Here is a 27,898-nt window from a genome sequence, read left to right as displayed (position 1 = left end):
CACGATTTACTTCATCCGACTTCATAATTCTCAGAACTGCTTTCTGTCCCTATCTCATGGCTTTAACTTTAAGAACTCGTCAACAAGGCACTCGACCCAAAAAACCTCAACTCAATGCTCTGATATTTCAAAGTTCAGACCCGAAAGGCCGGGCCCATGCGTTCTGGATCTGCTCTAGAGTCACAATTCAATGGTTCATTTTCTCAGCATGAAAGCGTGGCGGGGAGAGAAATCATCATCAATGTCAACCAGTTCTAAAGCAATTTCTCTAGTCTACACATAGTAACCACTGACCCCTAAATAAGGTTAGTTAATTTATTACAAAGCCAAAAATAACTGGACATAAAGCCACCTCAAGACGAGGGTGTAGAAATACATTGGTATCAACACAAATCTGCGGATACAGTTGAGTCGGTGCAGCATGCACAAGACAATCAATTCAAGAAATAGAATGCAGAGGATCAAAAAACATGAGTCCAAATTTCCCTGCATCGAGGGCTGATAAATATATAGCATCAATCTATCCCTACACTAACTCTAACGTGACATCCCTATTTAAGCATCCTTCAGGGCAGGATAGAGAAAAGTGTCAGCATGTGGATTCTTCCGTAGAAGTGTCTCCATTCCAATAGGTCAGATAGCATGAAGCTACTGAGACAGAGATTGTTCTAAGATTCTCTCTCTCCAAAGGCAGAGAAGAAGTGGAGCTATTTCCCTACTTGCAAAGTTCCAATATTACAGGTATCTTCCCAGGATTCCATTCGGGTCACACCACCCACTCTGCCACGTTCTCTTAGGTAGTTTTCCACAGGACGGCAACATTCCTGAACAGCAACATAATGACCTTTATTCTCAGAACTTCTCTGTTCTTCTTATCGACCTTAACACCAATGTATCCTCTTCTCTCATTGCCTAACTTCTAAAACAAAGACATTATTCTAACTAACGAGGGCGCTTCTTCCACCTGCAACACAAATGTGAGAAAGAACAAAATCAACAGCACACATTAAATTCAAACTGTTAATTCTAAAGTGAGAGCTTCCAGGGAAATGCATTTCATGCCTACAAGAGTCAGCTAACAAAAGAGAAATGGAACATGAGCTTGACAAATTACATAGAAAATAAGGCACATTCGATTAATATTCCAACCTACATATAAAACAACATGATTAATCAACAAATGAAATAATGAATGGTCATCAGCTGCACAACACGAATTCTTCACGTTAGTGTTTTCTGCTAGTTACCTTTGATTTCCACATCAATTCTTCACGTTTCTATATAACAGCCTAAACACATCACATTTAATGGTATCACGGTTCAAAGTCCTAATCTTAACACAACCGAGGATTATATGCGGATGCACTCTACAAGTGTGGTTATAACACACCCCTAAATGAAAATGAATTTTGCACTACATCGGACCCATCATCAGCCCCCTTCTTAGTGAGAGTGACTGAGATATCTGTAGCTACAAAACTCCAAAGCCAAACTGAAGAACACATTCCTGTCTTCACCATACAATGTGTATCAGGCCTTTTCCCAGAAACAACCAAGCAGTGTTAAAGGTTAGATGTCACGTGATCCCTACTTAAGAAACTGTATACTTTGAGGTGGAAAGAAAGTGTGGCCTTTAAAACCTCCTTGACTCTCTAAGGTTGCTTGGCGAAGTAGTCACAACTGACCTCAAGATCGAAGTTGTAAAGGTTTGGCCATATATAGGCTAAGACAACTACTAGAATAAATTAATGCCCAGCCAGTATTGTTAATTGAAATATAAATATACTTAAATATTTATGATACAGTTATAATACAAAAATAAAGAATTCTTGTAATCTCAAGTCCCCATCCAAATGATTCAAAAGTATTTAGACATTTTTTAATTTTAGAAACCTGTTAAGTTGTTGAATGGGCGTTTCTGGATCTGAACGTCAGGCAGGTCTGGGCTCTACCAGCCATACTTTGACAGTATTCCTAGTATTTTTCTTCAACAGTGCCCTCACAGGAGTACTTGTCAGCAATGCTAAATTACAGTATTAGAGCCTTTTTTAAAAATATCTGGGGCATTTTTAACATTCCAGTACCGGAGATAGAAGGGTAAAAAAACGCCTTCTGGTCTATTTCTGGGAAAGTTGCAGTTTCCTCAAATATTCCAGGGCAAGAATTAGAATTGTAAATTAGCCTTTAACAATCTAGCTGGACCAAACACTGAACATTTCTCTAACTTAAAGCAGTTTACTCCAGCTGAATCTGTGGTTCAAACACGATGTTAATTTACTTAGTTACTACACCCATAGACACATCCCTGGCAGCAAACACAACATGGAACTACGGATGATTCAGGGAGTCCATATGCAATTTAGGGCCAGATATAATTATCGCAAACAGGGCACAGACAATTTGTGACCGGTCTCTGATTTTGCGATACAACTTATGTACTAATAGGCCCGTTGCAAAATCTCCACTCACGGGTGTCGCAGAACAACTTGCGTAATGAATATTAATTAGGTATGTCAATATTTGTGACCCCCTTTGATTTTAGCTACAAACACAGGGATGGTGGCCTGCAAGGAACAGCAGACCACCATTCCTGTGTGTGCATTCCCAAATGGGATTTTTTGTTTGTTTTTAAAGCAATCCATGTTCCGTGATGCTGCTTTAAAAAGATTCCAGTATGGGAACACATCAGAAGGACCAGGCACCGGTATCCTGGACCACTGCTTGCTGCACCAGAGGCTGCCAATAAATTTTTCACAATTCCACTTTGCGAATCAGTTTCTACCTCAACTCGGGGGTTGGTAACTCCTTAACGGTTAGTGACCGCAAATGCAGTCGCAAACTATTGATCCTTTTTTTCTCCCAATTGAAAATAAGTGGGGCTCATTATACATTCTTTATTGACCCTCAGTGACTTTTAGCTTTGATCCAATAGTGGGGTGACTGCAGTTCTGGCTGCTCTACCAAGTAGCTCTTTTATCCTCTCCAAAATACGTTTAACTCCCACCTTGATTCACGAGGTAGGCCAAGAGATCTTAATGTATGAGTTTCTTGCTTTTCTCTACTCAGTAACTTCCCCTTGATTTTCGTAGCTCCTTTAATTTATGCTACATCTTTACAAGCCTGCAAGCAGTAACAACACAGCTATCCAAAAGAAAAACCTATCCTTTCCAGCGAAAACCAGAGGACCTCAGAATCAACCGTCCCAGTGTTAAGAAGGCAAAAGCCTCGAAGCACGCCTTCTGCTCTCCTTCTGCTTTGCACTGGGGTTTTGGAACTAACTTCAGAGAAATCTCTGCCTTGCTCCGAATTCAGGGCCAAATTTAATCAAAAAATTCTCACCTCGCTGCAGGCTGATGCCCAACAAAAGTGCTGCCAAATGTTCATTAAATAATAATATTGGAACAGAAGGGCGGTTTCCATGCAAATAAAATCTCTGTGGACGAACGTGACCATAGGCACACTATGCCCTGTCCAGAACTGAGTAAAACTTGAATTCACTCGTATTCAAGATGTACCTCGTAAGCAACTTTCCGCCTTGGCGAGTCAGTATCTCCTCGCCGACGCTATCAGCCAATCACATCTAATGGAATCCTGGTGCCGCGCTGAGCATCAGCTTCCACAAGCCGATGAATCTCTCCTGTGTGTTATATACAATGCCCAGTGCCTCGGGAGACAGGTTTACTCTTTGTAGAGGTCAATGATAGATAAGCAGGGACGGAGAATAAATGTCTGATGACTAAAGCAGCAGGACTTGTGGGTTCGACTCGCCACTGTCAGGCTGCAGTGCTGTGGCTGCATTTTCCATACAAACACTGGAAGAACAGTAGAACATAAGCTAAGCAAAACGGAGTCATAACCAGGCTAGTGACTCTGATCTGAGCTCTGTCTTTTACCCGATAGGATGGAGCAGAAAACAAGGCGGCAATATGTGGGATGAAGTACCCTTAAGTGTATGCGCTTATACGTGGGATAAAGGACCCACAAGTGTGCCTTACAAGATACTGAAAGCGACAAATAAGTCATGTGAGCTTCTGCGGGCACGAGGCCGCAAGGCGGTCACGATAGTCCGAGGTTAGTTGCAGTATCGTTGTTAGATAAAGATGAGGGTATTTTATTCCTTATAATGTTGACAGACATTGCTGTGTGAGAGCTGTGTGAGAGCTCTGTGTTTTATGTGACATTTCCAGTTAGCCTTGGGCGTTAGGGAAGAGCACTCACTATCCTGGGACAAGCATTGGCATCTTAAACATGTTGAGATCCCCAGGTAAGACACAATTTGGAGGCCCTGGATAAAACATATTTTGAAGGCCACTATTTGAAACAAATGTGTATTTTAGTACATTTACTGCTAAGTCAAGCCGGCAGGATGCCAAATAGTAGTCAATTATGTTACACTTCAACAGGGCCACAAAAAACAGTTGAAATATGTCTTGCCCAAGACCCGACAAACCTTAAGATGACACTAAGTTACAGGTAGATGTGGCAGAGAGGAAGAGATGTTAGAAGGAGAAAGCCAAAGGTCTAATAGACAGAATGTTCACTCTCTCATGGGGTCCCTGAGAAGGTGGGGGCCCTGGGAAATTGCACACTTAGTGCATGCATTGAAACGTCTCTGGGTTCGGGTTTGATCCTAGCTATACAGGACAAATGAGAACTATAACTCCCAGAATGCAAATTGTTGTTGGATTAAAAGTTGATTGTTTAGTGGTGTCACACATGACATGAACGGAAAGCTACTTCACCTCATCTATTTTGTATATGTTTTTCTTTGTCGGGATGCCCAGCTGCCTACTTATAGGAAATAAAAAAGTCACAGCAGTGCCTTCATGCAGGCCGCGGGAGGGAGATGAGTGAAGTCACCCAGGAATCATTTTCTCTAGATCGCATTCAGCGTCTGATCTCCGTTCCAGCGATACAGGTCCTGTCTGGCAGTCAGTGCTTAATTTGAGCTGGTGGTTGCTGGTGGGGTTCACCGGCATTTATATTTCTGCATCAGAGAGCAAGAGACAGAACAACTAACAACGTGGAAAAACGGAAAATTCGACATAAAGGGAGAAAACAAGAGCCTGTAAGAGTGAGATAAAGGGACACAGAGTGTCTGGCAGTGGATAAAGAGGCCTAGGGGGATTCAAGACCAGGCAGCCTGGGCAATCAGTGCGCCCACATTCCAAGAGTCGCTGGTTTCAGAGCAGAGCTTTGGGCACCAATACTTATTCTATGACAAATGAAGGACTGCTGGCTGTTAGGGCTGTTGTGACATGGCAGGCTGGGTGAGGGAAGTGAATGGTATGCAGAAATCTTCCAGCTTCACCCAGGTGCTACCAAGCTGCCATCCTGTACGGCTGTGACGTCTCGGCAGTTGAGGCGTTGGAGGTTTTTATGTTGAAGACTGTTGTTTGGTCAATGCCATCTGAGCAACACTGCATTACTTGTGGGCTGACACTTTGATGTTAGTACTTGGTTTTAATAAGTTATTTCAAGGTAGAAGTGAAGCGTTTTTTATTACAAGTGAGCTTTAACGTTAGAAAGCACCAGGAATAAGAAAATAATTGACACTTTTATACAGTTATAGCGATCTCCTTTTCATTATATAACAATTCACTGAATGAACCAAAGGTTAAAGGGACGTTGTAGTTAGGTGAAAATGTAAGTTAAAGCCTAACATTCTTTTTTTTAAGTTTGAGTTTATTGAAGAAATAAAGAAGGGAAGGAGAAGGGAGGGGAACGGGGTATAATCATCATGATAAACATATACAAAAAAATAAGCAATTCAATAGAAACTCTCATTAAAAGCAAGTATAACAAGCATGAAGCTTACATGAACAGAGCCTACGTATAGGAATGAAAAATACCATATAGTATAGTAGAACGTGATATCATAACAAAAAAGGCATTAAAGAAAGAAGAAAATCATGGTGGCTTACGCACCTCAACTGTGTTAGGATCTGGAGAGGCGTGCACCGGAGCAAAGGAGGAGAGATAGGATACCAAAGGAAGCCAAATCAGGTCGCGTTTAATTGCCAGGGAAATGGGAGATACGTAATTAGTATCTAGGCGATGATGGAAGCAAACTGCATTCCACCAAGATTGGTAGGAGACATTTGCAGCCTGTTTCCAATTAGAAGTAATGGTATGGAAAGCCACAGCAACTAGAAGGTCAAGTAGTAGATAATGGGAAGGAGATTGTGGGAGTGACGGTGATAGGGAACCTAGAAAAACTTGTGAAGGGGAAAAGGGAATTTGAAGTTGAAATATCTTTTGTATTTGCGTCCATACTAGGTGCCAGAACTTGGAGATAGGAGGGCATTCAAACAACATGTGTTTGAGATCTGCGACGGGACAGGAACAGGACCAACAAATAGGGGATGTGTCAGGTGAAAAACGGGATAAAGCTTGTGGAGTACATAAAGTTCTGTTATAAATGAAATATAAGGTTTGGGTAGTATTAGAAGCTCTAGAGGCTTTATGAAGCTTAGCCCATATTTTGTCCCAAAAAGGTATTGGCCAACCCTGAGAAAGATCCAATTCCCATGCATTCTCGATTTTAGATTTTAGTCTGTCAGTGGGGTACCGGAAAGAGTTATAAATAGCAGAGGCTGAGGGAGACGTCTCCAATAATAAAGAAGTAGCTTTGCGGTCCAAAGGAATATCAGTAGATGGCGCCAAAGAGCGAAGATATAAGATAAGGACTGGGAGAAGGGCATTGTATTGCGAACGAGCAGAAGAGGGCAGTGAGAAAGAGGATTGAAGTTCCTGGAATGAGAGAGGGGTATCTTGGGAAATTAATTGAGAGATCCAACACAATCCTCGAGAATGCCATGTCTTCCAAAAGATGGTGCGATTACGAATTTTGAAAAGCCTAACATTCTAAACTAGCAGAAGCACTGAATTTCACCAGTTCTAGTTATCTCCAGTAACTATAACTTGTGCCCTAAAGCAACTATTACTCGCGTCCCTGCCATGCACAGTACTGTTATCAATGTAGTCATTGAACATGTCATGGGTAATGTAGTATGTGAGGATACAAGCAGTGCATGGCAAGGGCGCTATGGCCTTTGGCTGTGCGCAGCAGTGTGGTTGAGCCCAGGGCCTGGCTAAAGATGTTTAAAACTCTGTTTATTACATCTTACAATTTACAAACACATGTGTGAGCTCAAAGTTAAAGACAGTGCAATGTTCATAAGTGTCAGTCATGAGTCAGCAAGAGTCACAGTAAATGGCTCATACCGTAAGCGACCGGTGACCCAGCATGGATTCTACCTTTCTTATCGATGAAGGATCCCATATGGTTTTGATCAAGAACATATATTGAGGTGGGTAGGCCCTTTACAGGTATCTTATTCTTGACTTGGTGGGCAGGGCAGATTGATTGAAACCATGTGTGGCTAGTACCAGGTCCGCAAAGGTCTCATTTTAGGAGATTGTAGAGAGCTAGCATATGCAAGGGTTTTCCAAGGTGGGATTAGAAATGGATTTGGGCCAACCGTTTCCTAAGGCCGCTTCTGGGTTTTAATGCACAGTCATATGTGACAACAGAGGTGGGCTTTGAAGTCCATATATGCAGGCAACTGAGCTCCACTGATTAGCAGCTTGACTTTCAGTCCATCATTATCAATTTCTCTGCTTCACCTCACTTACCACAGCTTTCACCCTAGCTTCACTTCTGGGTCAGAATGCCTGTTCCTTAAAGCCTGGCTTTGTACTATTATGTCCGTCTTTACTTAGACCTGTGGTTAGGCTCTGAATTCCATGTTTGTTATTTCTACTTTTTTACTCCAGCTCAACATGTGCTAGAGAGAAGATTAGTATGTGTGGCTCAGCTGTTTTCTAATGTTATCTGTGACGCCCTGACATACGAACCAATATCAACTGGTTGGAGAATAGCTTAGTGGGATCATTGTGCAAGGCAAAGATGTGGGTCTAACCCACAGGTTGCCTTTTGACATGTCATTGAAGTGTACTCACTCTTACCTATTTTCTATTGAGTTAAGTAACAAAACTCATAGGGGTTGATTAGGATGTAGGGCGGATCGCCACCACCCGCATGGCGGTGGCGATCCGCCCTACATCCTTCCCCGCCTGCCACCCATTTCCCCCCCGCCATATTAGAATGGCAGGGGGGGACCCCGGTGGACAGAAAGACCGTCTGCCGGTTTTCCCGCGGTCACACAGGTGACCGGGCGGAAAAGGGGCTATATATGGTGGCGGTGTCTGCCAGACACCGTCATCCATATTAGCATGGGCAGCAGTGCATGGCTTTCCATGGCAGAGACCCCGCCATGGAAATCCATGTGGAGTCTGCTTTAGGGGGCCTGTTGCAGGCACCCAGGGTATGGGGGGGGGGTGCACATGGGGGGTACCTATGGCACCCCCCTGCATTGACATGGACATGGTGGCAGGCACCTCGCGGTGCCTGTCACCTTGTGCATGACAATGTACACAGTGCATTCCCAGCATTGTGGCGGGCGGTGCTGTGAGCACCGCCTGCCACAATGCTGGGAATAGAGGATGCCACCACCACGGTGGCGGTGGCATCCTAATTCAGGTGAGGGACCGCCTCACCACTGGCAGCTGGTCCCTGCACCGCTAGGGTGGCGGCAGACTAAAGTCCGCCCGCCATCCTAGTCGGCCCCATAGTGTTCAATATCAGGAAACAAATGTATATGTGGTGTACAATATGAGTAAGCAACAGCATTGTTATCACTTCCCATTGTCCAGACAGACTAGTATACATATATACGTTGGGTGATTTCCACAAAACAGACATCCACCACAAGCCCATATTGAACTTGTCACCTCCTCCTGCTTACCAACTGAGGTCAGACCTTCATACACCCTTACCTTTCGCTGATGTATTATGTGATTGGCTAAAAATACATGTTAGCAGTCATGGTGTAAGAGCGAATCAACTAAACTCTTACACTATGTGATAATGACACTGTGAGGGCACCAACATACACAAGGAACGCGGTGCATGGTATGCAGCTATGTAGGTAGGAGCGTGGTTGTAGATGTTTCCTTCAATCTTGTAGGACTGATATACTTCACTGTCCATTCTCCTGCCTGGTCAGTCTCATAGTCACAATCTGCTGCACTGCCAGAAGGGAGAGAGAGGAAGAGAGAGGAAAAGGGTGTGTGTGTGTGCGCAGAGATGAAAAATAAAATGGTAATTATTTACCATTTTATTTTTCATTCCCCGTCCCGAGCCGAGAGTCAGGACGGGGATGGAGCCTCTGCTAAGTGACAGCAGCAGGGAGGAGGGTGGGCTGGTATGGCAATGTTTAAAGTGCGCATGTCTTTTTGGCCGGCCGGCTTGCGACGGCGAGCCACACATGCACGCTTTAAACAGCTCTAACCCAGCTGTCTTAAGACAGCTAGGTGAGAGCAAGCCAAAGCCTCCAAAGCGCAGTGTGACACTGAGTGAGGCCGCTCCCACCAATCCTAGGGCGGCTCTCATGCTGGTGAGAGCAGTTCTAGGATCGGCCAAGAGAGTTGCAGCATCCGGTTACTATGTCGAAAGAAGAGGTCCGGAGTGAGGACGTCGCCGAGTTTAGGCCCGTTTTTAATTGTTTTTGAATATATTATTTTAAGTGTGCACCTGCCCCCGTAGATGCCAGCCGTGTGTATGTGTGTGACAGAGAGAGAGAGCCTGCAGGGCACACATTCTGCTCACTACGTGCAGATTTTTTTGTTAGGTGAGCATCCTAAGTCTTTGTATAACTCAACAGTAAGAGAACATATAAAATGGAAAAGACTAAACCAGAAAAAATGCTGTAACTCGAAAGGAGAAGACGTGTATTGTATGTTGTCTCACTTATCATTTCAGGAGCTGCTTTGAATTGACTTAGTTTAACTCAATCAATACAGGCTGATCATAGTCAAAACATCTTCTTAGACTTCTAGCCTCTGTATGTAGCAAGAATGTGCCTGCAGTTTCCTTCTGATAGAACCTTTAAGACCAGAAGTGTCTGGTCAGCAGACGCTGGGCTCACGGGCATTTCCTTCTATTGTGTCCAGTGAAGGACATTAGCAGAGCTGGGAGGGGAGTAATGACCCTCAGCGATTGGATGCTGGTACAGTGCTTGGGTTCATCAGCGCACAGAGATGAACATGCTCAACCCCATTTCCCTTGTGTGATGAGATGTGGCACCATTTTCTCAAATGCATTTTATTTGCTAAATCTGCTGAAAAGCATTCATACAAACCACCCCTCAGCCCAGACCACCCACCGACCACCATCACTATCCAAAACAATTATTTGCCTTTTTCCCTTATGGCCTAAATCATTTCAAGGGTTGTAGTAGGGAATATACAAGGCAGAATATCAAAGGGTCACAATGCCATGACCAGAATATTGAGGGAGAACATTTCAAAGAAGCAAGTGCACAGATGTGTGCATATTACAGAGTGGTGGTAGCCATTCTGTAGTCATAGTTAGGGTCACCAGAAATAGGGATTTTTTGTCCCTTAATAACTTTGCACCCGTTTGAAAAATGTCCACAAAACTTTGCAGACCTGTTGCGCCTGTTTCATTGTCAGAGGACTGAAATGTAAAATGTTTGCAATGTTTGATCAAGGGAATGCAAAGAAAGAAGGTGGTGGTGGTGGGGGAGGGGGGTAAAACAGGCTGGAAATCCAATACATTTTACATAGACTTTTGTATTTCACAACAGCCAGTCGGATTTTGCTGAAATTTGGAAGCATCAGATATTAGGGTGCGTTGATTATTCTTTTGGGTACTGCAGATAAGTAGAGTAAGTATATTTTAAGTAATAAGGTTTTCCAACTTAGTGATATCTGTTGCTGTCATATTTTTTTTGAAATTTCGCAGTATTTTGTGGCAGTTCAGCGGTACATAGTGATGACAAGTCATTATGTGATTGGCTAATTACTGGTTTTACAAAAGTTAAATGCAGCCATGTTGTTTTTAGGTCGAGTTACACTGTGTTCTGTATTACACCTTTCGATCTAGGTAAGTATTAGGTTTGGTATTTTTCTCATGGCTATTACCGCTTTAGAAAAGTGATAATAGGTAGTCTAAAATATTTATATTTGTCTATATATTTTTTAAAGAAATAATTGAGTACCTCGGAAATACCGCGGTACCAAAAAAGAAATAATAATATTAATTGCTAAAAAAATTAGAAATACACTGTAAAACACTATATTTCACAGATTTTGGGGTCTATTACGATGGCGGGCGGACTTTCGTAACGGATGAAGGGACCCCCTTCCATATGTGCTCGGTCCCGTGATTGGTATTGGGATGTGCCCACCACACTGGCGGGCGCATTCCGCATTTTTTACATTGCGGAGGGCGCAGCTGTCAACAGCACCCGCCACAATGCAAAAAAGGCATGTTGTGCATTTGCATGCACAACGTGACAGGCACTGCGCGGCACCTTCCACGTTGTGCATGCAAATGCAGGGGGTACCATAGGTCCCCCCCATGTGCACCCCCAACCCACAAACACCCTGGGGGCCCGCAACAGGCCCCCAAAGAAAAAAACGCATGCCTTTCCATGGCGGAGTCTCCGCCATGGAAAGACAATTCCCCGCCATGATACTAATATGCACCACCACCATATTTCTGGGCTTTTCCACCCGGTAGGCAATCGGGCGGATTGCCTACCGGCGGAAAAACAAGGGAACGGACTTCCTGTGCGCCGGGGTTCCCCCCGCCATCGTAATGTGGTGGAGGGGGGGAAGTCATGTGGGCGGTGACTTTTGGCAGGTGGATCGCCACCGCAATACGGGCGGTGGCGATCCACCTGCTATCATAATAGACCCCATAGTGTTCTAAAATGTATTTTCTATTTTTAACATATTTAGATATTCATACAAAAGTGTACAGAGTAGAGTGTTAATCACTACAAAATACTGCGATACTTAAAATAAAACGCAGTTCACCCTAGACTACTATAAAAAATATATAGAAATTTATAAATAATAATGCTACCCTATTACCATTTACAAGAAGTGGTAATAGGTTGTCAATAACAATAAAACCTAATAGTTACCTATCTGCAAGACCTTAACCCAGAATGCAGCGAAACTGAGACCGCAGAAACACAGCAAACGTGTGATAAAAACTGCATGGCTGCCTTCTACCTTTGGTAAACACAGCCATTAGTCAATCACATTATCACTTCTCTGCTACATGTACGGTGGTATACCGTGAATTTAACACGGTATACAATGACACAATATATAACTACGTTTTATATAACTTATAACTTTACCACTATGTACACTATGTATATACACTATCAAAAATTTGCATTTACACATTGTAAAGTATATTCTGGCCACATAATATTTGCACCCTTTCACACACTCTCACAGTGCATCTGCTTCAATCTAGATACTCAACCCTGCGCCACTCCACTCTATAACACTTCACTTTACACCACTCCACTCTATGCTATTCCACTTTACGCCACTCCGCTTTATGTCACTCCAGTATATGCCACTACACTGTATGCTAATCCTTTGTAGACCACTCCACAATTTTCCATGCTCCTACACTCTATGCCACACCACTCAACACCACCGAGCTCTAAGCTATTATACTGTTCACTACTCTATTCTATGATGCTAAAGTCTAAGTGTATGCCACTTACTGTACGCCTCACAACTGTACGGTATTCCACTGTATGCACCTCTACTGTATGCCATTCCACTCACGCCGCTTCATGTTACACCATTGCATTCGACACTATTTACACGTTACGCCACTCCACTCTACATCCCTCCATTGTACTCACTGTAGTATACCCCACTACATTCTATCACAATCCACTGTATGCTATTACAAGTTACAACACTACATTCTATGCCACTCCACTAAGCGCCACTCCACTCCACTCCACTCTACGTCACTACACTCTGCGCTTCTACAGTTAACCCTATCCTACTGTACGACACTATACTCTCCGCTACTTCACTATATACCAGTCCACTGTACGTCACTAGACTTAACGCCACTAAACTGAACGGTATTCCATTCAACACTATTCCACTGCACGCTACTCCACTGTATGCTAGTCCACTGTATGCCACTGCACTCTGGGCTATTACAGTCTACCACATTCCACTGTACGCTATTCTGCTGTATGCCACTCGACTGTATGCCATTTGACTAACTGTGCACTATTCCACTGTACGCTATTAGACTTTATGCCAATAGAGTCTACCTCACTCCACTCTACGCAAGTCCACTCTACAGCACTTAACTGTATGCCACTTCACTGTATACCACTTCAGTCTACACTATTCCAATTTATGGCACTCCACTCTAACACACTTCACTGTACACTATTCCAGTATACAATATTCCAATTTATTCTGCTACACTGTACAACACTCTGGTCCATGGCACTCAACTGTACACCACTACACCCTACGCCAATCTACTGCAGACTATTCCACTGTATGTAACCCCACTCTGCGCTATTCCACTGTATGCCAATCCACTCTACGGCCCTCCATTGTACTCAACACCAGTATATGCCAGTGCATACTACCACAATCCACTGTATGCTATTATACTACATTCTATCCCACTCCACTAAGAGCTACTCCACTGTATGTGACTGCGCTCTGTTCCTCTACAGTTAACCCTATTCCTCTGCATGACACTGTACTCTATGCTAATCCACTATATGCCACTCCACTGTACGCCTCAAGACTTAACCCCACTAAACTCAATGTTATTCCACTCAACTACTGCTACTCCACTGTATGGCACTCCACTCTATGGTACTCCACTATATGCCACTGTACTTAACCCTATTACACTCTACCCCACTCAAGTGTATGCTTTTCCACTGTACACAATTTCAGTGTACACCATTCCAATATACACCACTTCACTCTATGTTATTTGACTTGATGGCACTACACTGTACCACACTCTACTATACGCAAGTCTACTGTACAGCATTCAACTGTACGTGACTCCACTGTATGTCACTCCACTCTACCCCACTCCCATCTACAGTATTTCACTTTATGCCACTCCACTTTAACACACTGCACTGAACAATATTTCAGTATACAATATTCCAATATAAGCCCCTACACTGTACATCACTCCAGAGTATGTCACTACACTGTACACCCCTACACTGTATGCCAATACACTCTACAATATTCAGAGGACGTTACTATACTGTACCACACTCCACTGTTCGCTATCCCACTATATACCACTACACTGTATGTCACTCCACTCTATGCCATTCTTCTACACACTCTTCCTTTGTACGCCACTCCACTGTACACCATGCCACTGTACACCACTCTACTCTATCCGACTTAACTCTACCCCAGTCCACTATATGCCATTCCACTCCACGCCATTCTACTCTACGCCATTCCACTGTATCACACTATACTGTACAACAGTACACTTTAGAACCTTATCCTCCACTATATTGCACCACACTCCATTTAATGACACTCCTCTCGACAACAGTAAACTGTCCGATTATTAAAAAATTGTCATTAATATTATAAAAACCATTGAAATTCCAAGAAAAAAACAAAGGTTAAACCTAAGTTATAGTTAGGAAAACATTATTTGTTTTTGGTAAACAAACCCAACTTAAACTACACAAACTTTAGAAAGTCTACACTTGTAGTTATCTGTTTAATTTTTGATTTATTCACCACTTACGCACTTCTTTGTTCCTCATTTGTGACAAACCGGACTTAAACTACACAAACATTAGAAATTCTAAAGTTATAGTTATCTCTTACATTTATCATTTATACACCACTTTCAAATTATTATAAATCATACTTATGACTCACATTTATATTTACGCACCACCTTAAAACAAATGTAACTCATGCACCTCCGCACACTGTTTTGTCACCTCACCTGCCACAATAGATTAACTATAACTTACCGCTTCTACATGCACTAGCTATTCCCTTGCATATTACATAGGTTATAGCACATGAAATCATTGCATTAATAGCAACAGTCATGACATCAGAAATTACACAATTTTCCAGAACACAGTCCATAGTACAGTGGCAGGTTATAGTTAATATATTGAGTCGAATGAGGTGACAAGACTGTGTACGGAGGTGCGTGAGTTATATTATTTTGAAGGTGATGCATAAAAATGATGTTGTTTTTTCAAATAACCCATGCTGGGAAGCAAGCAAGAGGCTCTGTGATCCCATGACATGTTCACTGCATGGCAGTCTACACTAGCTTCCCGAAAATCTTATAAAGCCACTTCAGATTTCAGTGGCTGCAAAACTAGACTCAGCTATTTTTAAAAAGAGACAAAGAACCCAGTTCTTTAAGTTGAACTTAAAGATGGACAGCACCCTAGTGTGTAGATTTACACATAGATCTGGATGTAAATCTCCTCCTAGGTGTAATTCACTAACTCTGGGCAGTGATTTAAATCTATTGCCCCCGTGCATGAGGTAGCGGGAACATGTATAACTCAAAACATGATAGCAAATGTACTAAGTTTATTGGTATAGTATAGATTTTGTTGGGGTAAATCAGCCTTCTAAACTAATTTCAGAAAGTTGCACTGTTGAGAACTAAAGTGCCCCCTGCCTGGCTCTAGAGACCATGCACCCCACCTCGAGTTCTATATAGCGAGTTTTTATTGGTTCAGGATTTTTTGCATCAGCAAACATGATACCAGGGAATGTTCATCGAGTGCTCCCTGTGACACAGAATGAGATCCAGAGGTGTGGTCTCAATGGGCATATAATGTGCACTCACCTTTTTTTAGCATGACTGCCTTCAGAAGACTGATAGTGGTAGTTCAGTTTTAATTCACGTTTATTTGGACCGTAGATCCATAAACAAAACACACAATATTTAAAATTACATCTTAAAAAGTTCATTTCTATTAAAACATTAAAATATTAAAATACATCTTAAAAACTCATTTATACGTCTTATAACCTAAGTTGCACATAATCTATTTGCTACAGCTCAATAAAGGTATTCAAAAATACTTTCACTTTTTGCATAAACTTCCCCATAGCAACAGCAATATCTAAATTAGTCATTTCGGTTAATAGTGCGGCAGCCTGTGTCCTAGTTTTTATCTCATATAGCTTAAATAATGGTTTTAAGAACATGCATCGTAATTCTAAAAGCCTGTGGCAATCTAATAATATATGTAACAGATCACAACGTGTGTGCAAAGTGCAAGTACATCTTCCCATCTTGTCAATCATGGCGCTTTTTACCATATGGTTTGTATAACATGGGTTTACCCCAATTCTTACCCTAAGGACCTCCCTCCGTAATCCACAATCTGGTAGCCTATCAATATAAGGGAAACATTGATTATCTTCCCAAACAGTGATCATGAAATCTACTGATTGTTTAGTCCCAAGATACTTTCGATCCTCTACAATAGAAATGTCCTTCCCCAGCGATTTGAGGATCTTTTTATCAATATTTACCACAGAATCGTTAGGGCCCAGGGTAACCTCCATCCTACGGTATAACTTCTTCATGGTTGCCCTGATCTCTTTTGCCCATCTTAACTCGCTTTTCTCTACCTCGTTTTTACACCATTGGGATACTTTTAAGTTTCCATCCGCCCCTAACCGTTGCCAAAAACGAAGCAGGGCCATACCAGCCAACATACCCCATGAAGTCAGTCCTAATTCCAATCTTACGGCCTGAACCATTGACGATTGAGGGAGCGCAAATACGTTTTTTAAGTTTTTACCTTCCTCAAGGTCCCAGGTCGTCTTCCCACTTAGATATATCAATTCAGCACCATACAGAAATTGTGGGGGTACCATAGCGGAATAAGCTTTTAACACTGGGCCATCCGACAATTCACCATAGGCTTTGTTAAATATTTTCAGGCCACTGATTGTTGTTGAGGATCTCAATTTTAATGCATCTAGATGGGTATGCCACTTCATGCTCTTCTCAAACCATATCCCCAGGTATCTATATTCAGAAACTGATTCCACCTTCTCGGCCCCCATCCACCAAGTAAAGCTGGATTTCTTTCGACCAAAAGTCAAGGTTTTGGTCTTATCCATATTAATCACCAGTTTTTTCTTCAGACAATAAGCTTTAAAAGAATTCAGTTTCCTTTGCAGGCCCACTTCGGTCTGGTCCATAATTACCAGATCGTCAGCATAGAGTAAGCAGGCAATATGCTTCCCATCAAGTTTCGGGCTAGCCCCAATTGGTTCCCCTAGAATCGAAGGTAGGTCTGCCAGGAACATGGAGAACAACTCGGGAGCCAATACACATCCCTGCCGTAGCCCATTTCCAATCTCTATTTTCTTAGATAAACTACCGTCTATATCTAGAATTATCTGGGCCCAATTTTTAGTATGCAGGATTTGTATCAAGCGTGGCAGTTCATTTGGGATCCCATAGCTAGTTAGGTCCTCCCATAGGAGCTTCCGATCCACCAGATCGAAAGCGGCCCGGAAGTCTACAAAACAACAAAATAAATTACCCCGTGTTTCCATTGACTTCCGTGCTATTGCCCATAGCGCAAAACAATGATCAATTGTAGAATGGCCAGCTTTAAACCCCCCCTGTTCCGGCGGGATAATCTGTTTTTCCTCAGCCCAGTCTTTTAATAAATTCAATAATGCTTTTGCAAAGACCTTTTCCCCTATATCAAGGAGATTTATCAATCTATAATTTTTCGGTAAATTATAATCACCCTTTTTATGTATGGGTCTTATAATGGCACTCTTCCAACTTTCTGGGATAATTCCTGTTTCCAGGATTATTTGGAACAGTTTTGTAAAAAGGTCGACCCACCATTCCGGTCTTGTTTTTATTATTACAGCCGGTAAGTTATCTGGGCCTGCCGCACCGGTGAGCTTCAAACTGGCTATTATACTTTTTATATTTTCTGAGGAAAAATATTCTTTTATGTCCTCTGGCAACGGCGTCCAGTCGATAGCTCTTGGATCTTCTGGCGTTGGCCATTGCCCATAAATTTCTCCCAGGTAACCCACCCAATCATGTTCTGCAACCTTACATATCAGGGAGCCGGTTTTCATACCCACACTTTCTTGGACTAATTTCCAAAACCCTTTAATGTCTTTGGTTTCTATTACCTCCAACATATTTGTCCAGCATTTATCTTTATAGCTTTTTTTTTTTCACGGATTAATTTTTTATATTTGGTTCTTACTTGTTGGAGCGACTGATATACATCCAGCTTGAACTTAGCCCTTAGTTTTCTTTCCTTTTGTCTAATCTCAGCCTTTACCCTCCTACAATCTTCATCAAACCAGGTCTTCCTCATATTTATAGATGTATTCCTACCCATCTCTGACTTTTTTGCCCTAATCTTCTTCTTTAGGGTTTCCACCAGCCTTCCCAAGGATGATTCATACCAGGTTATTCCAACATTCACAAACATTTCTTCCATTGAAATTTCCTGCTGGATTAACGATAGCTTTTTAACATGCTCTTCAGTTATACATGTTCTTAGCCGTTTTGGATATTCAGCATGTATCTGTAACACCCTTTCTCTATTTCTATTATTGCTTGATAGTTGGATTTCTGCCCTTAGTGGATAATGATCACTGCCTGACATTTTTACCACTTCAAAATTTTTAATTGTCTCAAAACACCAGGCCTGGCAGAACATATAATCAATTGGGCAGAATTGCTGGCCCCTCACAAAGGTCCGGCTTGATGGTCAATCCAGATGGGATCTCCCGTTTGCGCAGATCATGCCCAATGAGCCCATCAATTGGGTAAATATCATATCCTGTGCCGAGATCTCACCTTTGGAAAGATGGCTGCTTCTATATTGTAAGCGTCTAAAAATTCTTTATACCATTTATCCACTCTTCGGGGGTCTAATCTGTGATTAAAATCTCCTAGCACCAATACTAGATCCTTCCGATACTTTACACAAACTGCCGCTATATCTTCTTTCAAATTACCCAAATTTACTTTGTAATCGTTGTCTCCGCCATACTTTCCCTTATGTATGTATACATTTATGACACATATTCCTTCATATCGAGGGTCGGTCTTCTGTATTAGGACCCTACAACCCTGATAGTGGTAACAGCAATGAATTATATGGACAGTACAGGCTCTTTGACATGTGGTCTAACTGGGAGAGTTGCATACTGGCCACTCCAGTGTTTTTAAATTGGACTGTTAGACTCCTGCAACTGAGTCTTTCACCCCATTCAGGTGGGACAAGGATGCTACACATGCCTATAGATTATACATTTGCCACAGAACATGTGTGGAGCAGTTGTGCTGCATGTGACTATTGCAATCCAGGAGTCCATTTTGTTTTTCTGAACTACAATGGTATAAAAGATAATGATTGGAGAGAGCCCAATTTCCAAGGTTAATTACAGGGTTTCTCTAAAGCATTTCTATGGTCCTTTGCAGTGGACCAGATTCTAGGGTGTGTAAATTAAATAGCAGAGGGTCATTTTCAAGTTTAGGGAAAACCCCGAGTCTTCTCCACAGTTAAACAGAATTGCTATCACCAACATGTTAAGAGGAAGTTAACTGAGGACGCTTCTCTCTACCCTCGGGCAGAAGATGCTGGTCAACCATCCAAAAAGAGCGAAACTTTTGTTTCTCTTATTTCATGATGTTTTATATTTTACAATATGAGTCTAAAAAGTGTCTTCAATGCCTAAAGTAATAAGGTCTTTTTTGCTTAAACTAATTTTATTTCTTTTATTTTTTAACATGTTTTAAAATCTTTATAATTTGGATACTTTGAGTGTCTACATCATGTAAAATAATTTGTAAATTTTTCTTTGTTTCCTTTTAATGATTTTTTAAGCGTAGGCCTTTATGCTGGTGGTGTTATTTGCTGTCTTCTAGTTTAAGTGCGACTCCCTTTCAGTAACTGTAAGGGGCCATGTGTGGTATGTGACTTCCTCCAAGGCTTGTCTAGAATAGATTTGAGCCTGTTTGAGTTATAATTGTGAGTATAACTTTTCTGAATTGCACTGACGGGAAACATCCTTTACCCTACAGTCAGAACAATGACCTGCCTTTACAATGCTGTCACTTCCCCGACTGTGACGTTACCACGCATTCCTTTACCCCGCAAGTCATTACAGCGACTTGCTTTAGGGGCCATGTTGTTGTACTGGTGTTGGATTTTAAGTCCAACACCTTCCCTACTGTTGCGTAGACTGGAGTTGAAATAGTAATTTATACTATTCCAAAGTCCAGCGCCCCCTAAAGCAAGTCGTTGTAACAACTTGCATGGTAAAGTAACGTGTGGTAATGTCGCATTCGGGGTACTGACCGTGTAGTAAAGGCATGCAGGGTAAATGCATGCAGGGTTCCATCATACAACCGCACCTGACTTACCCTTTTGTAGGTTTGCATTTCTATTTGTAAATCCCTAGTTGTGTTTCTCCTTAATTTTTCCAATTTTCCTCCATAGAACCTAAAACACAGACAAAAAACAACTTAATCTCGAGGCCCAAGTTTCATCTGTGGTATCATCATCCTATTATATCTTCAAAATGATCAGAAGAATCTTACCTTACATCCCCAATAACTCCAGGAAAAACTTGATCACTGCTTTCGTCCTCTCAAAAATGGACTATTGCAACAGTCTCTATATAAATCTGCAAGAAAAGCACCCAACTAAGCTCAAATTGGTGCAGAATACTGCAGTCAGAATGATTTTGAATCTTAGAAAATTTCATTCCTCCTCCCCCGGGCTCTGAAAGCTACATTGGCTTCCGATTCGCAGCCAGGTAAAATGCCACAAAGGACTCCACCATACAGGACCAGAATTTCTAAGGCATGCCTTCCGATGGTACATCCCTAATAGACCCCTACGTTCCGCAAGTTCCAACTGTCTAATGATCCCTAGAATCAGGAAAACTAACTGTGGAGGTAGGTAGGAGCTTCATATTCTGCACAACAAAGCTATGGACTAGCCTTCCTCCCCAAATAAGAGCCATTCCATCACTGCTTGCCTTTAGGATAGAGAACAAAACCTGGCTTTTTAACAATTAAGTGTGCCATCTCAGCATGCTTAGGTCCAGTTAGCGCCAAGACACCCTTGGGTAATTGCGCGCTTTGAAAATTCTTTTAACATAACATAACATAGAACTACACATACATAGTTGATTGGCTGACGTTGTCCGTGGAGGTGAAGCACATGTGAATTAACGTCTCAACGTTCATACCTCAACCATCACCTGATCATGTTTCTTGACCACCCATCTGTAGCTGATCTATGGCTCTGCCTAAGTATAATTATGTACCACACTTCTGTTCAAAGTCCTGCTTCCCAATAATACAATCTTCTAGAAAGTGTAGGGTGGCGCTTTCCAGGCTGTTTCTTATGACTTGATGGACAACATAGGAAAGAGAGAGATCAACTAGGATCAACGAACTGGGCTCGGCGTTGTTGGTGAGGGCGAGGGTGTCATTGATGACCTGGATGGCTGCAGTTCCTGCACTGTAATGTGACCTGAAATTGGACTGATGGTGACGCAGCAGGTGAATTCTGCTTCTTTGGATTTGGATGGAGTCACCTTCATCATTTATCTTTATGATGAATGATAGGTGCATACTAAAATAGTAATTGATACAGTCAATGAAATTCTAGGCTCCTTTTTTGAGGAGCAGTATTACCAGCCCGGTTGTGCATGACTAAGTACAGTACAGTGAGCAAAGAAGCATTTCACTCTGTTGAGGAGGGAATGCCAAACTTGTACTTTTCCCACGATGCCCCTTGTGTTTTGTAAAATTGTCAGATTTCTAAAGGCAGAGATGAAGAGATTTTCTGAACTCACTAGAAACTAAATCATGATCATGGTATTTATTTATTGTTTTATGCAATCGATTGTGATTTGTTCTCTTCTAGCTGTAATGTAAATACTGTTGTAATGCTTGCATATATTGCTATGGATTTAATTAGCCAATACAATACATGTTTTCTGGCTCGTTCTGAGGAGGAGGGAGTGAGACCTTCTCCACTAAGTTACTTTATGATAACTGAGAGCAGGAGATCATATGAGGTGCTGTCAAGAGATGCCCGAATATGTGTGAGTTCTGTAACCGACAGTGACTTAAAAGTTGTCCTTGTTGGGATCGAAGGAAGGCTTGTGTTTTGTGCTTGCCTATCTTCTCTCTGACGAAATGGTTGATTGCAATGATTGGTGAAATGTGATGTGAAGTGTGACGTTGGAAAGAGGATCGTTGCACCACTTTTCGCTTTTAAAAGGGCTCTGCCTTTGTTGAATGACACACCATACATTTGCAATGCAAAGTGTGTTCACGAGAATCAAAACATGAGAGCAGGAGTTTCATGGATTTTTACGATTTTTAGAACTCTAAGGGACATATCATCAAGCGGCACCGATAATTATCGCTGGCCGCGCTTACCGCGAATTTTCCTATCACCGGGTATCGCTGGAATATATCGCCATGCTAGCGCTGTATTAACAATGCTTAGCACAATGGCGATTAATATTCCAGCGATATCGGCGGAAATGGGCCGACATCACTGGAAAACCAGCGATGTTGCAAGCAAAACGGCGATAACCTTGCTGATACGACCAAATCTGGATTTTAGCAGATGTTAAAATCCAGCGATAATGTCCAGTTAGCGCGATTTCTGTTATCGCTACGCCGGCCGGGCCATTGTTGTAAATATTGCGAAGCTTCATTTGTGATATTTTGTCATGAAGTTTTGTCAGGCACGCCTACTTTGCATCTCATTAGCGATGCGAAGTTAGGCGCGCTGGAAACGGGTGCTGAGTCAAGGAAACATGCGCTAGTGTGTCCTTGATGATATTGCGATAAAATTATCACCGCTTTTCGCCTGGAAACAGACGCTAAAGCGGCGATAATTTTATTGCGGCCCCTTGATGATATGCCCCTACGTTCTCCGGTGCTACGGTAAAAGCATAGACATAGCGTCACAGTAATAAATGACAGGCTGCTGGGAAGCCAGCAAGGCAATTCTCAACCAATTGATTAGTTTGGAAAACCAGAGGACCCATGTGGAAGGCACAAACTTCAGGAAATTTTGGACATTTCCAAATAAGCTGCTACCTCATATACACATAAAGGTGGGACTGGGGATCAAGCGAGCAAATCTCAGGTAAATTTTCAACACGCTGCTGAATCGGAAATGTCGCTAGGGTTGGGGCCGAGTCAATGACAAAGCATGACCACAGCCACGCTAGCTAGAGCCAGCAGTCTAGCAGTACATCAATTCAACATTGTTTCTACTTTATTATGGTCTTTTCCATAGTAATGAAGCTAGCTGCCAAGCTAGTAAATACCAGCATGTTTGCATCCACCAGGGGGGCGCATGGTAGATTTTTGTTTATGGAGAAAGCAGGTTGGAGGAAGGGCCTATAATACTGTAGCAAAGGAAATATTGTAGGCAGGGGTGAGCTAGTCCGTGAGCTTCAGAAATATGCAGAAAAATGTGGATTTAGTTATGTCCTGGAGGGTTTCAGGTGGTGAGGGTGTAAATCTCTTGGCTCCTGCGTGAGGCCCAGTGCGCCTTGGCGCACAGACCATCCACAAGATAGCAACACCACCACCGACAATCTGGCCATTGTACGACGCCACCCCCGGCTACAGGTTTCCTGGATGCAGCCGAGACTGGCTTGCCTGCCAGTGGAAATGTAAGCACGTGTGATGAAGAAATTGACTGTGAAGAGTCGTTACATATGTCAACATATTGAGTTTAGTCTCACTGGCCTTGGCTGCAGGGTGATTCTTTTCGACAGCAGGCTGATGTTGCCTTTGATTTGAGCTCCCCCTCCCCCCTCCTTCTCTTACAGCATGCTGTAAGCGCGGCGCGAGGCTGACAGCTGCATGGAATACCACAATTATTGTGGCCAATGGTTGTTGTGAGCTACATTGATCCTGAGTCTCCATAAGGCAAGGTAAGGTAGATGCACCTCCAGCAGGGGGCACCAGAGCACCAGAGAGAAGCTGCAAAATCAGCAGAAGGCAGGGGTATAACTCAGTCATCTGAAGCCCCTGCGGCAGTGTTCGAAGTGGGGGGATCTGAGGGGCACAAAGTGACCATACTTTTTTAATTTAAGAAAAAGTGTTCCCCTACTTTTTTATGAAAAGGCAACTGTCCCAGGACAGTTAATTCCGAGAATTGAAATGCCTCAGCTGAAGTGTAAGGCAGGGAGTCTCTTGTGCTATGAAACCGAGGGAGGGGCAGACAGAAGCCTTCTTGCCAGTGTACCTGCCTGCTTGATTGAAATGTGAATGTGCGCATTAATCTGCTAATGTAAAGGGTCCTTGGAAGCTGGTATTGGCTTTAATTGATGGAACCACTTGAAGCTTTCTGATGACATATTTAATTGTTTGCCAGGTAGTGTAAGGGACCCACCAGATAAGCTGTGAAGTGTGTGATTTTAAGCAAATATTTAAAAAAAATTATGTACAGTCTAGCTATTACTAAAATCTATATTTTTTAAGCACTTTTTATCTTAATCCTTTGTGTATGTTTTGTAGCAGCCTATTTTATACTCTGTGTAATGCACGCTTTAAACAATGACTTACATGTTCACAGTGCTTTCTGTCACAGACTGGGACCTTGTAGCACTAAACATACAGAAGTCACTATTCTCCACTGCACCAATCAGGATTCAGTTCTGGGGCTCTCTGGTGCAGTGCATTAACTAACAGAGGTTTCTTAATGTAAGATAGTGCATTTGCCTACTAACTAACGTAGCTTCCCTTTAATTTTGATATAAGCTGTGGGTTATTTTAAACATAGTTACCTACCTGAAGGTCAAGGACCAAAAAACGTTACAGATTATTTTCCTTCTTTTAGGCATGCCTTTGACCACGTCACTATGCTCACTTACCCACCCCTATTGCACGCAGCATCACAGTTCCCATACTTATCGAAATGCATTTCAACCACTGCTCTGAGGGACAGGGAGGGGGAAAGCTTTCCGGGGGCCTCAATTCTTAAGGGGTCACCCATTTAACCCAAGGAATATACATATATTTTTTGGGGGAGTTTTTTATAGTGCAAACTCGACCCAAAGATATCAGAGCACTTTACATGAGCACCAGTTGCGTTACAGACATATCCATTTTTTGTTAGGCATGGCGAGATAAAGTGATTTGCCCAGAATCACAGGATGTTGAGCGTCCCTGCCGAGACTCGAGCCCGGTTCCCCACCTTCAAGGACGGCTGTTCTAGCCGTTAGGCCACATCTTCTCCCCATTGTGAGATATGGTAAACTTAGTGGCCCCTCTTCACATTCTGCAGTTGGGGGGGCATCATCTTGCATTAGTTACACCACTGGCAGACGGCCATTTTGACTGATCCTCCGTTTTAATTATGGCGACAGGCAGTGTTAGCTCTGCTACTTGCACCTGTAAAGCAAGATGAAGGTTGGCTCAGATGATGCGGCACGTGAGAAGATATTCTGAAAGGCAACTTTCCACAAAACAGGAAGCCTTGGGATGATACTGGTGTGTCCCGAAGTAAGGGACATGGCATTTCAACGGCTCTATAAAGAAGGAGGGGGGCTGGGATACCCAACGCCATGGTAATCCACGCTTATGGACCTAGGGTGACCAGACGTCCCGGTTTTGCCCGGACGGTCCCCGTTTTTTGTGAAATGTCCCCGTGTCCCGACACTGTACTCCAATGGAGTCAAATGTCCCCGTTTTAGAACAGTGTCCGGGTTGAACAAAGAAATGTCCCGGTTTTTCACTGTTCCGGTTGCGCGCATGCTCTGTTTTCACAGCTTGGTGACGTCACTGAGGTGAGCGCTGTAGCAGGAAGGGAAATCCTTTGAAGGGAGACATGTTCTCTCGGGATTTCCCTTCTCTTTGTCTACACAGCGCCACCTACGTCATCATGCAGCTGGTTAGAACCACCTGTGACCGGCATGACCCTGATTTTACAGCCTGCAGCAATCCACCGTGACCCTGCTCTGCCTTAAAGCGAGCGAGGGTCGGACAGTCTCAAACTACAGCAGAATCCAGCAGCAGCTTCGTGACGCCTCCCCAGCCCTACCAGCACCGTCGGGACACTGCCTTGCATCTGAGCTGCATCATCCAGGAATCCTTGCCCTCCCAGCCTGCAAGCCCGCAACGTGTATTTTAACCCTGAGAGTTTTATCCGCACCAGTGCTGGCTTCCTGGGGGCGCCGTGTAGCGTTTCTTCCCCCCAGCAATTACCAGGCCTCACATAAATGTCAAGAGTGTGATTAATTATCTTCCTGGAGAGAGATCAGCATTTTGTATAGTTGAGGTTTTGACTTGGCTGAAGTTAGTGCAGAGGGTTAATATGCCTGCTGCAAAGAACGTGTACCAAGTAGATTACAGAGTGCGTATGATGTAAACAGATCAGCAGGGTTACTGCTTTCACAAGAGACATTTTTTTGCTACTTGCAATTTATAACTTAAAGTCCTAATATAGAATAGTGAGCTATTAACTTTCATCCTAGAACTGCATACACACTGCAAGGTATACATTATTAGAACATTGATTAACGTTTCAAAAAGGGTTAATCTGGCTAGAAATCGATTCTTAATATTAAAGAAAACTCCCAACTATGCTGTTTCTTTTTCGACTCTGCGTTTGTGCTTCTCCACACCAAGCACTCTTAAACTATACTGCCTACCAGTATGGATGACATGTGACTCCTACACTTTCAGTCCTTTGGCTTATGTAACATTTCCTATACACTGATTTACACACGTATGATTGATTGTCTCTGTGTAATGTGTGTGTGATGCAAAGTGCTTGGACACCCTACACTGGTATGAGTGGCGCTATATATAATGCATCTGATAGAGTGTGGTTATGGTGACTTGGTCACTGTTAAAGGGTGCTAGTGAGAGAATCCGTGGTGGAGGTGGTCATTGGGGGGGGGGGCGCCAACAAACATTGTCGCACAGGGCGCCACCAGCACTAAAGCCAGCCCTGTCTTATATGTTCTAAACTATTTACTATGCTAATGTGCGTAAATGTTTCCACGTAAATAAAGCAAACATTATTTATATTTCAGTCAACTGCGCTGAACGTAGGGGGAGTGCTTTATGGGAAGGAGTATTCTACAAACAGCAGTATCTGATTTTGACGATGACAGAATGTGTGTGTGTATGTGTGTATATATATATCTATCAAACTCGCTAGCGATGCACTCGTTCACTTCCTCGTGGCAAAAACAAGAGCACAAACTCCTCTTCGATTGTGCAATTTTCTTTATTGTTCAGTTAACAATCCCAATATATATACTTATCTAATAAGAAAACAAACTTGGACTAAAGCAAATGTTGAGGCAAAGTCTGTTTAAATGGAATTAATGCTTACTGCCGATAAAAGACCACTGATTTGTCATCTGTAATGCTTCATCTCGGTCTTGGAGGGAGCTGTCGTAGTCCTTTTTCTATGTTTATCACAGCTGTCAAATAGTCCTACTTTTATGTCGGTGGTTACTGCAAATCGTAGTCCTACTTCTATGTCTATGACCTGTCCCCGTTTTTTGTTTTGAGAATCTGGTCACCCTATATGGACCTCATGAAGGTACCAAAACTCCTGTCTGTGGCCTACATGCTGCACACAAAACAGCCGTAACAAATGCATTGTGTTAGCAGCTGAAGTGTTGACTCTTTCAAACAATGACGCCCACGCCCCTCCACGAGTCTCACAGTAAGAAGCCCTCTTTCATTACTGGCATCTCCAACCAACCAATCAGACGAGAGCCCCAACACATTACTTACTCTAATGTTGATTCACTGCGGAGAAGTAAATGCGTTTTTTTATCTTGCTGCGCCACAGTATGCAAAGGGCTGATAATCCTGGCAGCAAAGGATGGTTTCATTTTTAACCTGAGTCGCCTGCCACCATGGATGATACGGCCCCGGAGCAGCACCTCGTGTATCATGCTGTTC

At 42.8% G+C, this 27,898-nt stretch overlaps 1 protein-coding gene and 1 long non-coding RNA gene across 8 annotated transcripts in view; one reads left to right on the top strand and one right to left on the bottom strand.

Moving 5' to 3' along the window:
* The window catches only part of LOC146809942 (heparan sulfate glucosamine 3-O-sulfotransferase 3A1-like), a 317,780-nt gene that overhangs the window by 216,027 nt on the left and 73,855 nt on the right, over window positions 1-27,898 (top strand). The gene's annotated exons all lie outside the window — the stretch shown is intronic.
* LOC146809943 (uncharacterized) lies at window positions 468-27,898 on the bottom strand. Its single transcript, XR_014966522.1, has 4 exons — window positions 27,728-27,898; window positions 20,525-20,610; window positions 20,348-20,426; window positions 468-964 (listed from the first exon to the last, which is right to left on the bottom strand). It is a non-coding gene; the product is annotated as an uncharacterized LOC146809943 (long non-coding RNA).

Source organism: Triturus cristatus, chromosome 7 (assembly GCF_964204655.1).
Source record: "Triturus cristatus chromosome 7, aTriCri1.1, whole genome shotgun sequence".
In the NCBI taxonomy this organism is placed as follows: Eukaryota; Metazoa; Chordata; class Amphibia; order Caudata; family Salamandridae; genus Triturus; species Triturus cristatus.
This window is presented reverse-complemented; position numbering and strand designations above follow the sequence as displayed.